The sequence below is a fragment of the Schistocerca americana genome, chromosome 4, assembly GCF_021461395.2.
Source record: "Schistocerca americana isolate TAMUIC-IGC-003095 chromosome 4, iqSchAmer2.1, whole genome shotgun sequence".
Classification (NCBI taxonomy): Eukaryota; Metazoa; Arthropoda; class Insecta; order Orthoptera; family Acrididae; genus Schistocerca; species Schistocerca americana.
Window position 1 is genome coordinate 692,638,241 of NC_060122.1, and position 15,784 is coordinate 692,654,024.

General features: G+C 43.9%; 1 protein-coding gene across 1 annotated transcript in view; it reads left to right on the forward strand.

Annotated features, from left to right (window-relative positions):
* Positions 1-3,093: 3,093 nt before the first annotated feature.
* Positions 3,094-15,784, forward strand: part of LOC124612810 — an 87,543-nt gene continuing 74,852 nt past the window's right edge. Inside the window, exon 1 of the mRNA XM_047141231.1 lies at positions 3,094-3,288. The gene's annotated coding sequence lies outside the window, so the exon portion shown is untranslated. The remainder of the gene's footprint in view (positions 3,289-15,784) is intronic.

The window sequence follows — 15,784 nt, forward strand, 5'->3', positions numbered from 1 at the left end:
ATGGAAGACAAAAAGAAAAACAAAACAAAATGACGACTGGACTAGGGCAACTGATTTGGAAAGGACTGGGGAAAAAAGGTCGTTGTACTTCACAAGTTAAAAAAAAGTGAAAACCTTGACACCACACAGGATGAACATTCATAAAACCGACAAATTGCAGGGACAGATTCCTGACTGGAAATAGAGGGAGAAAGGACCTATGAACATGTGACCAGAAATGCTGTGTTGCCATAGTAGATGACGCGGACAAATGAAAGTTCCTGTGATCGTGTGCTGTGAGGTCCTTGTGTGTTACAGGTTGTGTGTCTGACGCAGCATTCTGTAAGCAGCAGATTGATTCGGTATTCATGTTGGCAACAAGTCCAGATTGTGTTTGTGTACGGCCAAGCAGATGGAAAAGCTCGAGAAATAGTACGGTTACACCAAAACAAATACCCTCACAGACACCAAACACGTCATACAACATTTAAAGCCCTTTTTGGGCGTTCGTGTGATCATACAAATGACCCGAGGCGCTGGACTGCTGCAGACGTCGGGGCGCTCGTGTGTGGTCTTGCATTGTCATGCAGAAGGAGAAGGCGCTCCACGTGTGGACGAACTCTTCGAATTCGAAACCCGACTACTGAACGCTGTTTCTTCTCCGATACCGACATACACTGCAGCGCCAAAAAACTGGTATTGACATGCATATTAAAATACAGAGATATGTAACAGGCAGAATACGGCGCTGCGGTCGGTAACGCCTATATAAGACAACAAGTGTCTTGGCGCAGTTGTTAGATTGGTTAGTGCTGCTGCAATGGCCTGTTATCAAGATTTAAGTGAGTTTGAACGTGGTGTCATAGTCGGCGCACGAGCGAGGTAGCGATGAAGTGGGTATTTTCCCGTATGACCATTTCGTGAGTGTACCGTGAATATCAGGAATCCGGTAAAACATCAAATCTCTGACACCACTGCGGCCGGAAAAAGGTCCTGCAAGGATGGGACCAACGACGACTGAAGAGAATCGTTCAGTGTGACAGAAGTGCAACCCTTCCACAAATTGCTGTAGATTTCAGTGCTGGGCCATCAACAAGTGACCGTGCGAACCACGCAACGAAACATCATAGACGTGGGGTGTCGGAGCCGAATTCCCACTCGTGTACCCTTTATGACTGCACGACGAAAAGATTTACGCCTCGTGTGGGCCCGTCAACACCGACATTAGACTGTTGATGACTGGAAACATGTTGCCTGATCGGACGAGTTTCGTTTCAACCGAGTGGATGGCCGTCTGAGTGTATGAAGACAACCTCATGAATCCATGGACCCTGCATGTCAGCAGGGGACTGTTCAAGGTGGTGCAGGCTCTGTAGTGGTGCATGGCGTGGGCAGTTGGAGTGATATGGGAGCCCCATACATCTACAGACGACTCTGACAAGTGACACGTACATAAGCATCCTGTCTGATCACCTGCATCCATTCGTGTGAATTGTACATTCCTACGGACTTGGGCAATACCAACAAGACAATGCGACACCACACAAGTCAAGAATTGCTACAGAGTGGCTCCAGAAACATTCTTCTGAGTTTAAACTCTTCCGCTGGGCACCAGACTCTCCAGACATGAACATTATTGAGGATATCTCGGATGCCTTGCGACGTGCTGTTCACAAGAGATCTCCACTCCCTCGTACTCTTACGGATTTATGGACAGCCCTACATGATTCATGGTTTCAATTCCCTCCATCATTACCTTAGGCATTAGTCGAGTCCATGCCACCCCGTGTTGCGGTACTTCTGCGTCCTGGCGGGGTATATTTAAAAATGTTACTTTAATGATATTGAGATAATAGTCTGAGGTTGACCGCTGCTGTTTCGAGAGAGGTTTGTACAGAAATTCGCGCATGTCCGCAGATTCGGATCCAACGGACGTATTAAATCGTACTTGGAGATGATGTTCCAACAGTTCTGCTGGTTGTCAGTCAGAGTGAAAAAAGACGTACTGGAAATGTATTCGCAGTTGCGAATATGAACCATCATCGGTTGTTTATTGGAATGACGACAGTGAAAATTTGTGCCAGGCCGGGTTTCGAGCCCAGATTTCCCGCTTTACGTGAGTGGTCGCCTTTATCGCTTCCGCTATCCGTGCACGTATCAGAGCCAGATCCAAAATTCCATATTTCGTCGTCCATGTGTCACAGTCTGCACTCGTGCGTTACGAATATTGCCGTCCAGGAATGAGATTTATCGAGAGACGAGGGCCTGCTATTGGCGAATACAATCGAAATAGTACCGCCTGTGTTGTTAAGAAGTACGGTGCAATGTTCCTTCGAACGTACGTGGCCCTCGACTCTCAATAAAGTTGCCCTTCCTGGAAGGGAATGTCCGTAAGGTACGAGTGCAGGTTGTGACTGGATTCGGGCACGGATCGCTAAAGCGGTTAAGGCGACCAATCGCGTACAGCGGTATGTTCGGGTTCGAGTCACAGTCCGGCACAAATTTTCACAATCGTCATTCCAATTGACAGCCGGAGGTGGTTTATATTAGCAGTTGCGAATACATTTCCTGTATTGCTTGATGGCTGTAGTCTGTGCAGTGCCTGTTAGTTCGGAAGTGTATACATTACACGACCGGAGGACCACTACATCATACTTCTTAATAAGACATGCATTGCTGTTCCGCATGAAAAAGGAGGTTTTTCTTAGATATTTCTTTCAACTGATCACAATTTATAGGACGAGACCAAAAAGTAATTCAAGTACTGAAGTTCAAAAGGACGAAGGAGCCCTGGCACGTAATGTCCTCTTCATTTATCATAACCATTTTGTGACAGATTTAACAGCTGTATCTTGGAAACATTTGACGAAACGTCATACGCCTTTAGAGGCGTGTACCCTCACCTATTAACGTAAGTTCTTTCTCCTTTGATAACGCTATATTTGACAGCAGAACTGTTGACCCTGGGGACGTGCGAGGCTTCTCGTTGCAATGGAGAAAGACACCGGCGAAACGCATGGCGGAAGCGGCGGCTGGCAGCTGCTGCTTCCTCTTCCTGCTGTTATCGACTGGCCCGGCGCGAAACTTCCATTTCTGGCTGCAGATAGCAGTAGGCAGAGCAGTGAGTGCAGGCGTGGGCTGGCCTGCGACCGGCACACGTTATCTGCCCAGGACTCGCAGATCAGCCGCGTCGCTGTTTGCCGGGCTCCCCATGTTTGCCCTGCACAATCCGCACCTTTCTAGATAGAGTCGCTCACCCGCTGGTGTTGCAGTCCATTTGTCGGTGCCTCACATCTGGTCGGCGCACAAGTAAGTTCTCTACATATTGTCTTGTAATGTAGCGACATCATCTCAGCTCTAACAGTTTGCTTATTTCTTTTCCTGAGATGCAGAATTTTCGGCCGAATTGACTATGGCTTTCATTTCTTCTTGTCCGGTACTAGCCTTCCAACTTTACCTATCTACTAAATGGAGCACTTTCGGTGCTGTATTTTGTAGCTGTTTCTATTGCTCCTATACATACCAAAAAAAGTTTTGCATCACCCCAGTTCCAAGTACTCCTGAAGGCAGACGTTGACTGTGGATGTTGTATCACAGACACAGTCCCTTTGACTGTTAAGAGATGTCTCTAAATCCGCCGAGAGATGTAAAAAACCATGCACGATCAGCGCCTATTGGACGGATGGGGTCCGACAGCCGATCAGTTCCAGTCATTACACCAGGAAGCAGGTGCACGGCTCGTGTTGTCTGTAATTCAACCATGCCTAGACGGTCACTACCGCGGTTCGATCTCGTCCGCATTGTTACTTTGTGCTAGGAATCGCTCTCAACAAGGGAAGTGTCCAGGCTTCTCTGAATGAACCAAAGCAATGTTGTTCGGACATGGAGGAGATAGAGAGAGACAGGAACTGTCGATGACATGCCTCACTCACGCCGCCCAAGGGCTGCTATCGGTACCTATGGGTTATGGCTCGGAGGAACCCTGACAGTAACGCTACCATGTTGAATAATGCTTTTCGTGCAGCCACAGGACGTCGTGTTACGACTCAGACTGTGCGCAAAGGGTTGCATGATGCGCAACTTCACTCCCGATATCCACAGCGAGGTCCATCTTTGCAACCACGACACCATGCAGCGTGGTACAGATAGGGCCAGCAATATGCCGAATGGACCACTCAGCATTGGCATCATGTTCTCTTCACCGATGAGTAATCGGATATGCCTTCAACTACAAAATCGTCGGAGACGTGTTTGGAGACAACCCTGTCAGGCTGAACGCCTTCGGCACACTGTCCAGCGAGTGCAGTAAGGTGGAGGTTCCGTGATGTGTTGGGGTGGCATTATGTGGGGCCGACGTACGCCGCTGGTGCTCACGGAAGGCGCCGTAACGGCTGTAGAATACGTGAATGCCATCCTCCGACCGATTGTGCAACCATGTCGGCAGCATACTGTCGAGGCATTGATCTTCATGGACGACCATTCGTGCCCCCGTCGTGCGCATCTTGTGAATGACTTCCTTCAGGATAACGACATCGCTCAACTAGAGTGGCCAGCATGTTCTCCAGACACGAACCCTATCGACATGCCTGGGATAGATTGAAAAGGTCCGTTTATGGACGATGTGACGCACCAACCACTCTGAGGGATCTACGCCGAATCGCCATTGAGGAGTGGGACAATCTGGACCAACAGTGCCTTGATGAACTTGTGGATAGTATGCCACGTCGAATACAGGCATGTATCAATCCCAGAGGACGTGCTTCTGGGTATTAGAGGTACCGTTGTGTACAGCAATCTGGACCACCACCTCTGAAAGTCTCGCTGTATGGTGGTACAATATGCAGTATGTGTTTTTCATGAGCAATAAAGAGGGCGTAAATGATGGTTATGTTGATCTCTATTCCGAAACACTCGGAACCTAGGTGATGCAAAACCTTTTTTCATGTGTGTATAATTCATCCTTTCCAGTTTCCCTTTCAGCCCCTATCATTTCCTACTCTATGTGTTTAATAAAATTTTCATATTCTTCTGTAGCACCTCTCCTCAAATGTCTCTAGTTTATTCTTCTCACTTGTATCTACCTCTTCCGTGCAATTCTATGCTCCAGACGCATCTTTCAGATACAAACTTTGCAATTTTACGTCAGAATTTTACACAAGTAGAGCTCTTTCCTCCAGCACCTATCGGATTCAGATGTTTTCCGTGATCGCTCCATCTCCAGTAATAACAGTTTACAGACAGTTGTGTTCTATCCACACCACCGATACATGACAAGTCGTTGTCCTTTCTTCTACTATTCTTGATCATTGTCATCCATGTTTTGTATATTGCTAACTTTAATTCCATGTTAAGTAGGCACTACATCCCCTTCAACAGTTCTCGTAATTTTTCCTTCCTTTTCGCCAGAAGGGCTATGTGGTGTGTGAGCTTTATCCATGGGACTTTATTCCCTTACATTCGTATTCATCCTCTAAAACGCTCTTTCACGTCTTTTTTTTCTGTGACGCACCAGTGATCAACAGCTGCAAAAATGCCGATACTCTTCTTGACATGATTTTGCCATTCTTGATTTTTCATGGTAGTCATGACCTCACCTAAAATAGAGTGTAAAACGTAAGCCTATACCATCTAACAAACCAAGTTGATGAGGCTTTCAATTTGCCTAACACTTGCGAACCGTAGGGTAGTACCATGGTATTGGGACGAACTGCTCAGTAGTAACACCAACAACATTTTTAACACAAATGTTTGACGAACGTTAGTTTGCACACAATGACTGTTTTTACTGACAACAAAAGGTATTCCAGTTGTAAGTAAGAAGCCCTTCACAGTTACTTTGTATGTGTTTTTACCGTTAGTTAGTACAAAATATGTTCATGTTGTAAGTTATTTTCTCTTTCTTTCACGTTGATAATCACTGGACTTAATTCCTTAATGTAGTCCTCTACTCACGGGAAATTCTTGCCCACCTCACTTTCAGCTACTTTGTTGCCGATTAGATATTAATTACAATAACCAAATAAATTTTCTACATACTGGGAATTGTAGATGTTATCAGTTAATGAAAATGTCAAATTCTGCATATATCGCCTCAGCGTCATTATTTCCTTGCTTTTTCTGCGAATGATCTCGGAGTTAGACTTTATTCATGTCGAACATGATATCTTGTGAACTGTAGGTAAGGAACACAATTTATGTGTTTTTTATTCACATATGCAAATAAAAAAGTTACTGTTATTCCGCAAACGTTTGTAAGTTTTCACGCTGATTTTTTCTGATTGTTTATGATATTCCTTCGGTAATGATTACAACTGAACATCGTACTGATTATTGTGCATATCCAATTTGATATAAATATGTGTCTTATCCCTCAAGTTATACAAACATTTAGGATGGAATCAATCATGGTGTGCTGTACTTCCATTAGGCGCAATTCACACAGAACTGCCTTGGCAGGGACGTCTGGTGGAGATGTGATAACGTTTCAAGCCCCACGTACGTTTTAACCGCGAGTGGCGCGTCGAAGCGACGCTTGGCGGTGACGTCAAGTGACGCACTGCTGTTTTTATTAATTTGAAGTGTCAAAATGCTAAATTATTTAGAGATTAACGTAAAGTTTCGTGAAATAATAGAAAAATATCCTGAATTATACGATCATAATCAAGTAGACTATTTACAGTCGCTGTGTGCAAGACAGAGCCTGGCAGAACATCGCTGGAGATCTAAACGAAACAGGTCAGCTAATAGCGTTACCTCCCGTAATTGCGAGAAACTGGCTATATTCTCAATCTAATAATCGAGAGCATTAAATGTTACGTAAAATTATTTATTGGAATACTGTCTTTGGCGGTGACGCTATAAGAAAACGGGTGTCTGATAGTCTTTTGTTTAATCTCAGTTACTTTCGTAAAAGTCGGTAATGATAATAATACTGTTAACCTAAGCTAACTCTGAACTGGAAAATGGCTACGTCCCACAGTTATATTGGAAACAGTTCGTTTTGTATTTTGTTGACAGTGAAAAGGAATGATATTTAATTTCGTAATAATTGCACTGAGAAAAATTTAGGACTCGGAGAAAAATGAATGACTGCAGGTTCTAATAACGTAATACGTGAGTAGTAATTTCTCACAAAAGACTTTTGAAATAATCACGACCCATATGAAAAGCTTCGATATTTAGTTACCTCACTCGCCCGTTGGCACCGAATGAGATTTATCTTTTCTTTTTATTCAGACTGAAGGAGGTTCTTCAAATGACGTAGTCTTAATGCCACAAAATATTTTAATGCTTTTAATGGACATTCAGTCTGCACACGCAAACACAACTCACGTTTAGTAGTACAGCTCAGCAACAGTGATCAAGAAAGATCTAATTCCCAAGAAAACCTAATCGTCTACGAGATTTAACCGCAAGAGAACAGCGCAAGAGAGCTTCTCACAATCGTACATACCTTTTTATAATATTCTAAGACTGTTATCTTTGCGTTATTTTCATCCCATTACTAGTTACAGGGTTAATGCATCACTGCACTGCGTAGATATTGGAACCAATAAAATTAAATAGCGTTTCCTTTAGCGTACTAGGCGCTGTCATTTAGTAATTATTCCTCATGATATGGGTGAAAAATCGTTAAGTGTCGCTGTGACGCCACAAGCCAATAAATCTCATTATTAATAATATTGTGCATGGTAACGCATAATTTGATCGTTTACCCTAACAACATCGTAACTAACTAAAAGCAAATTTTTACCTATGCAAATTTTACTGGTAAAGAAAAAACTGTTTTACGCTTAAGTACTAGTGCTTTCTTGATACAGGTCGTGTTATGAGGTAAATGCCATTCTGCATATTTTTGTAACAATTGTTACACATTTGCTTATGTTTTTTTTAAATAGCACTATTTTTTTATTTTCCTGAACGAACAACGCCTTAGCTCCACAGTTATGACGTTGTGCAGTTGAAACACACTGGTTTTTCTGTGTTACTAATGGCAGGAATATAGAGCTTATTTTCAGAAAGTGTAACAACAAAGGTCAAAACAGGTGATATTTATTGCAATACAAATCTGCACATGGACCAACGGAAGATACGAAAAAAATTAACACTATTCGTGTTGCAATTACACGAAATATCTACATTCAGCATTACATTTTCTGTCCTCAATCAGTGGGTTTGGCAGACAGACGAGTAATTGCACGATTCACTAGACAGTTTGCTCTTAGAAAATTCCGTGTTTCAGCTGGGATATACTGCCCCATGTCAAGTAAGCTTCCACCTTCTTGTCACTTTTTACTGGCAGAAGTTTACCGCACAAAATAGATAAAACTGAAATGTTGCCTAGGGCAGGTTCTTTCCCCGTACTTCTCGGATTCTTTATGACTTTTACTTCCCCTTAGTTTAATATGGCTGTGAGATGAAATTTGTAGCCCGAGATACTCTGTTATTTTGAAGGAGTGTCACCCCGAACCTTGGGTTAGTGCAGCAAGATCTCTAAAGTCTTCTGGTTCCATCTTGCAGACAAGGGATCCGCTGTGTTAGGCGCTAGCGGTTACTGGAATCCAGTCGCCGGGGTGATATACGTGAAAAGATCTTTTGTTCTTCTGTATAAGGACAAAATCTCTATCACCTGATACGAAACTGTGTCCCGCAACGAGGAATTTCTGATCTTCAGCAATGAAATATTTACCGACGATCAATTTTGGAAACGTATTACAATATTTTGAACATTCCTCACAAAATATGCGATACTTATGATAACTTTCCAAAGCACATCATATGAGAGATAAGAATTATGGTCAAATCATTCCAGGTTCGACTAGAGGTTTACCAGCTCGGACAAGTTACGTATAGAATTGTGCACAGCACAAAATCTTTTGCATTTGAGTAAGACCATCTTGACAGTCGACGCGAGGACACGTCATTAGAATACATAATATTAATCGCATTGTGCATAGAAGCACCAAGAACTATAAATATTAACTTAACCATCGCTCATCATACTTTAATGCATTCATCTTTAATACGTTTACTCGATGTCCTGTCTTAATCTATATGTCTGCTCTGCAGAAATTAGTACCATTTGCTTTAGCCACTTTCCCGCAACCCATTTTAGTATAGCAATAAAATAAAGATTTTGCTACAAGCACGACCCACCTGGTATGTGGTTACGGCCTAGCGTGACGTATAATTTCTGTAATAAATTACAAGAAATTTTCTACGCTGTTGCAAGCAAAGGACGCATATTTCAATTTTTTCCTGCAGTTCATCTACAGCTACATTTACATACACACATACGACCAACTGTAGGCCTCCGTTCGTCCTAATCTCTATTCCGTTGGCAGCAGAGCAAGCGCACAGTCTCCCTCGAAAGCGGTTTCTTTAAATGTACCCAACGGGATTGTGGAGAACTACGCCCTATTTCTTCCAAGAATTACCATTAAAGTTCTCCGAATAATTCTGTTACGCTTTCGAATGGACTAAACCGGCTTACTAAGATATCAATACCATATGTCTGAATTCAGTTCAACAATTACAAAATCATTACTGTTGTACACTGTCATGTATATGATGACTTCAGACGCTGCCATATTGCTCTTTAGTTGGTTGCTCTAGCGTCTAGTATGCAGTTTATTCTACAGGCGAAGTACACTTTCCGAAAATCCTTCCGACATATCTAAATCTCCCATTCTCCTACCTTAAAACCAATTTTATGTCAACATCACATAACATATCTTTTAGTATTACCCCTAAATGTGTATGCATTGATTGCAGAGCAAAGTGTTACAGTATTAAGCACCAGTTTCATATTTATAACACATTGTGGAGATTTTTTATCACATAACAAGTATTAAGTGGTTAGACTTCCATTCCATGCGGAACCGATGGGTATGAGATGTGACCCCATTGGGCACGAATAGATTCTTGTATTCATTGTGATATGGAAGCAAACGGCCTCCGAGTGTCACCCCGAGTAATTTCTTGCCATGCTTGAAACACATGCTGTGTCAGTTTATGAAGACTACTGACTGGATACTAGTATGAATGCAGGAATCCTGCCATTGTATCCCAGACACGTCGGGTGATAAATCTGGGGGCGGGCTTAGCCGGTAAAGGATCCATACGTCCCTCAAGACCTTTGTTGGTCATGCATTATCCTGCTGGAATACGCTTTCCGGTACCATGTTCATGAGAGTGACAACATAGTTTGCCATTTTTGCCATATCTACATCTACATTTATACTCCGCAAGCCACCCAGCGGTGTGTGGTGGAGGGCACTTTACGTGCCACTGTCATTGCCTCCCTTTCCTGTTCCAGTCGCGCATGGTTCGCTGGAAGAACGACTGCCGGAAAACCTCCGTGCGCACTCGAATCTCTCTAATTTTACATTCGTGATCTCCTCGGGAGGTATAAGTAGGATGAAGCAATATATTCGATACCTCATCCAAAAACCCACCCTCTCAAAACCTGGACAGCAAGCTACACCGCGATGCAGAGCGCCTCTCTTGCAGAGTCTGCCACTTGAGTTTGCTAAACATCTCCGTAACGCTATCACGCTTACCAAATAACCCTGTGAGGAAACGTGCCGCTCTTCTTTGGATCTTCTCTATCTCCTTTGTCAACCCGACCTGGTACGGATCCCACACTGATGAGCAGTAGTAAAATGTAGGTCGAACGAGTGGTTTGCAAGCCACCTCCTTTGTTGGTGGAATACATTTTCTAAGGACTCTCCCAATGAATCTCAACCTGGTACCCGCCTTTACAGAAGTACGAGTAACTGCTACCGGTGTTTGTTCCGCTGTTATATAATCATAAAATAAAGGATCCTTCTTTCTATGTATTCGCAATACATTACATTTGTCTATGTTAAGGGTCAGTTGCCACTCCCTGCACCAAGTGCCTATCCGCTGCAGATCTTCCTGCATTTTGCTGCAATTTTCTAATGCTGCAACTTCTCCGTGTACTACATCATCAACTGCGAAAAGCCGCATGGAACTTCCGACACTATCTACTAGGTCATTTATATGTGTTGTGAAAAGCAATGGTCCCATAACACTCCCCTGTGGCACGCCAGAGGTTACTTTAACGTCTGTAGACGTCTCTCCATTGAGAACAACATGCTGTGTTCTGTTTGCTAAAAACTCTTCAACCCAGCCACGCTGTTGGTCTGATATTCCGTAGGCTCTTACTTTGTTTATCAGGCGACAGTGCGGAACTGTATCGAACGCCTTCCAGAAGTCAAAGAAAATGGCATCTACCTAGGAGCCTGTATCTAATATCTTCTGGGTCTCATGAACAAATAAAGCGAGTTGGGTCTGACACGATCGCTGTTTCCGGAATCCATGTTGATTCCTACAGAGTAGATTCTGGGTTTCCAGAAATGACATGATACGCGAGCAATAAACATGTTCTAAAATTATACAACAGATAGATGTCAGAGATATAGGTCTATAGCTTTGCGCATCTGCTCGACGACTCTTCTTGAAGACTGGGACTACCTGTGCTCTTTTCCAATCAGTTGGAAGCTTCCGTTCCTCTAGAGACTTGCGGTACACGGCTGTTAGAAGGGGGGCAAGTTCTTTCTCGTACTCTGTGTAGAATCGAAGTGGTATCCCGTCAGGTCCAGTTGACTTTCCTCTGTTGAGTGATTTCAGTTGCTTTTCTATTCCTTGGACACTTATTTCGATGTCAGCTATTTTTTCGTTTGTGCGAGGATTTAGAGAAGGAACTGCAGTGCGGTCTTCCTCTGTGAAACAGCTTTGGAAGAAGGCGTTTAGTATTTCAGCTTTCCGCGTGTCATCCTCTGTTTCAATGCCATCATCATCCCAGAGTGTCTGGATATGCTGTTTCGAGCCACTTACTGATTTAACGTAAGACCAGAACTTCCTAGGATTTTCTGTCAAGTCGGTATATAGAATTTTACTTTCGAATTCACTGAACGCTTCATGAATAGCTCTCCTTACGCTAACTTTGACATCGTTTAGCTTCTGTTTGTCTGAGAGGTTTTGGCTGCGTTTAAACTTGCAGTGAAGCTCTCTTTGCTTTCGCAGTAGTTTCCTAACTTTGTTCTTGAACCACGGTGGGTTTTTCATGTCCATCACAGTTTTACTCGGTACGTAGCTGTCTAAAACGCATTTTATGATTGCCTTGAACTTTTTCCATAAACACTCAACATTGTCAGTGTCGGAACAGAAATTTTCGTTTTGATCTGTTAGGTAGTCTGAAATCTGCCTTCTATTACTCTCGCTAAACAGATAAACCTTCCTCTCTTTTTTTATATTCCTATTCCATATTCAGGGATGCTGCAACGGCCTTATGATCACTGATTCCCTGTTCTGCCCTTACAGAATCGAAAAGTTCGGGTTTGTTTGTTATCAGTAGGTTCAAGGTGTTATCTCCACGAGTCGGTTCTCTGTTTAATTGCTCGAGGTAATTTTCGGATGTGCACTCAGTATAATGTCACTCGATGCTCTGTCCCTACCACCCGTCCTAAACATCTGATTGTCCCAGTCTATAACTGGTAAATTGAAATCTCCACCTAAAACTATAACATGCTGAGAAAATTTATGTGAAATGTATTCCAGATTTTCTCTCAGTTGTTCTGCCACTAATGTTACTGAGTCGGGAGGTCGATAAAAGGAGCCAATTATTAACCTAGCTCGGTTGTTGAGTGTAACCTCCACCCATAATAATTCACAGGAACTATGCACTTCTACTTCACTACAGGATAAACTACTACTAACAGCGACAAACACCGGTTGCATGCAATCTACCCTTTCTAAACACCGTCTGTGCCTTTGTAAATTTTCGGCATAATTTATCTCTGGCTTCATCCAGCTTTCCGTACCTATAACGATTTCAACTTCGGTGCTTTCTATCAGCGCTTGGAGTTCCTGTACCTCACCAACGCAGCTTCGACAGTTTACAATTACAATACTGATTGCTGCTTGGTCCCCGCATGTCCTGACTTTGCCCCGCACTCTTTGAGGCTGTTGCCCTTTCTGTACTTGCCCGAGGCCATCTAACCTAAAAAACCGCCCAGTCCACGCCACATAACCCCTGCTACCCGTGTAGCAGCCTGGTGTGTGTAGTGGACTCCTGACCTATCCAGCGGAACCCGAAACCCCACCAGCCTGTGGCGCAAGTCGAGGAATCTGCAGCCCACAAGGTCGCAGAACCGTCTCAGGCTCTGATTCAGAACCTCCACTCGGCTCTGTACCAAAGGTCCACAGTCAATCCTGTCGACGATGCTGCAGATGGTGAGCTCTGCTTTCATCCCGCTAGCGAGACTGGCAGTCTTCACCAAATCAGATAGTCGCCGGAAGCCAGAGCGGATTTCCTCCGATGCATAGCGACACACGTCATTGGTGCCGACATGAGCGACCACCTGCAGATGGGTGCACCCTGTAGCCTATACCCGGGGTATTGACGAGCGTTTAGCCTCCCTTCAACAGATACCAAATCAGTCCTGTTGTCATACCCAGTAGCCCTCTGAAAGCCACCTACTACCTGAATGGGTAGCAATTGTAATACCGTTATTAAGGGCTAGAAAATACTATCCTTTGTGTAAAATTTGACGCATGAATGAACAACTATGCGATCTGCCTACTATTAATAAAAATTAGGAAGTAAAATAGCTTAATAGCGCAACCTAATACGTAAAAGGGCCTTTAATGCAACTTGAAGAATATTTTAGACTGTTCTATTACAATCATAAGAGTAGATGCTTTTCTTGTTGTAGAAGAGACGCGTGCGATACAGTTATAGCTGCACGTTGTACTACCTAATATCTTACGATAAGAAGCATCAGTTACAAAAATGCAAATTTTCGATGTATTCAAGAATGCAACATGTGTGTTGGAGTTCTTTGAATCTCAACCGTATCTTATTTACTTTACAATTTCATGTAAAAAAGAAAATTGTGTATCTGCTGAAGGCAGTTCATGGTGTTTTTAATTCTGCTGAAGGTTAACCATTTCCAATGAGCCGTGCCCACACTGGCTATTAACGTAAACAAAGGTTAAGCGAGCACATCTAGACTGAACATAAAAAGTCGTACAATTGGGAGATGACTTCAGGAGGAAAATAAATCATGAGAGATTTGACTTTAATTTTAAATATTTTTTAATAAATAGGCATCACGTTCACGCACAGTAGATACAAATGTCTTCCAAGGGACCACGTGCATCTACAATAACACACATCCTCAAAACAGAAAATTTACCCCACATGTTTCCAAGTCACCATAATAACAATTTAGTAAACGAGGAAGTAAAATGACAAGCGACTAATATATGCTGATGGCTCAAGCGTAAACACATTGGTGTCCAAAATTAAAGCAACAAACCGCTATTTCTCCATCCTGTGTCTAATTCACAATACAATCATGCCAACTGTCAACCAGATGTCCGTACCATCGTGTCCTATACGGCAGATGCCATTCTGGTCAGCGAACAACCATGCCAACGATGACGTTAGGGCACCTATGAAACGAAGTAGTATTTTTCGGGTAGCCACACATCCACAATCGCTGTGTACACGGGCACAGACGGTGCAGTATGGCACAGAGAAGATACCTACCAGATTCTCTGCGGCGGAGGGTCGTACAAAGAAAGGAAACAGGACAATCGCAAACTGATTTGGCCCTATGGCTTTATATGAATCGCTCTGTTGTTTCTCGGATGTGGTGACAGCTTAGAGAGACCGAAACTGTATCCAGAAGTCCAGGACAGGGCCGACCACGAGTGACTTCAGAAGCACACTCCGTCTTCAGGCCACAAGTGGTCAATTGAGACCATCTGACCGCCGTTTCATCCTCAGCTGAGAATGCGGATAGGAGAGGCGTGTGATCAGCACACCGCTCTCCTGGTCGTTATGATGGTTTTCTGTGACCTGAGCCGCTACTATTCGGTGGAGTAGCTCCTCAATTGGCATCACGAGGCTACGTGCACCCCGAAAAATGGCAACAGCGTATGGCGGCCCGGATGGTCACCCATCCAAGTGCCTGCCACGCCCGACAGCGATTAACTTCGGTGATCTGACAGGAACCGGGGTATCCACTGCGGCAAGGCCGTTGCCCTGACTTCAGAAGAGAAGACTGTTATTTGGCTGTAAGGGCGCGACGATAGCACCTTAGTACTGCATGGTAACTGGCTTGTGAGCTCACAACGTCCACTGGACTTGTTGCATCGAAGCAAACGGTGTGCAGAAGGCTTTGACAGAGTGGCCTTTACTGTCGGGGCCTGCTGTATGTCCACCTCTGACGCGTCTTCACAGAAGGGAACGTCTGAAGTGGACTTATCAATATGCCGCCTGGACGGTCGAAGAGTGAGCCAATGTTGGTTTCACAGATGAGTCCCGATGTAGTCTACAAGCTGATTGTCGATGAATTCGCCTCTGGAGGGAACGTGGAACTCGATTTCAGGACCCAAGCTTTCTGGAAAGAGACCAATATCTAGGAGGATCCCTAATAGTGTGGACATGGATTATGTTTATCACTTGAACCCCTCTTCATGAACGGCTGAATCGGCAAGGTTTAGCTGCTGTTGGGTATCCAGACGAGACCTTAGGACCTCATTTGCGGTTGCTGCGACGTGCAGTGGGCTCAGACCTCGTACTGATAGACAACAATGCTCGACCTCATAGTGCACGGGTAGCTGATGTTTTCTTTGACACGGAAGGCATTGCACGCATGGCGTGGCCTGCACATTCTCCCGATTTGAATTCCGCAGAGCATGTCTGTGACGCCCTGTGGAGACAATTTCCAACGCGTCAGCATCCACCAACCCCTCTCCAAGACTGCGA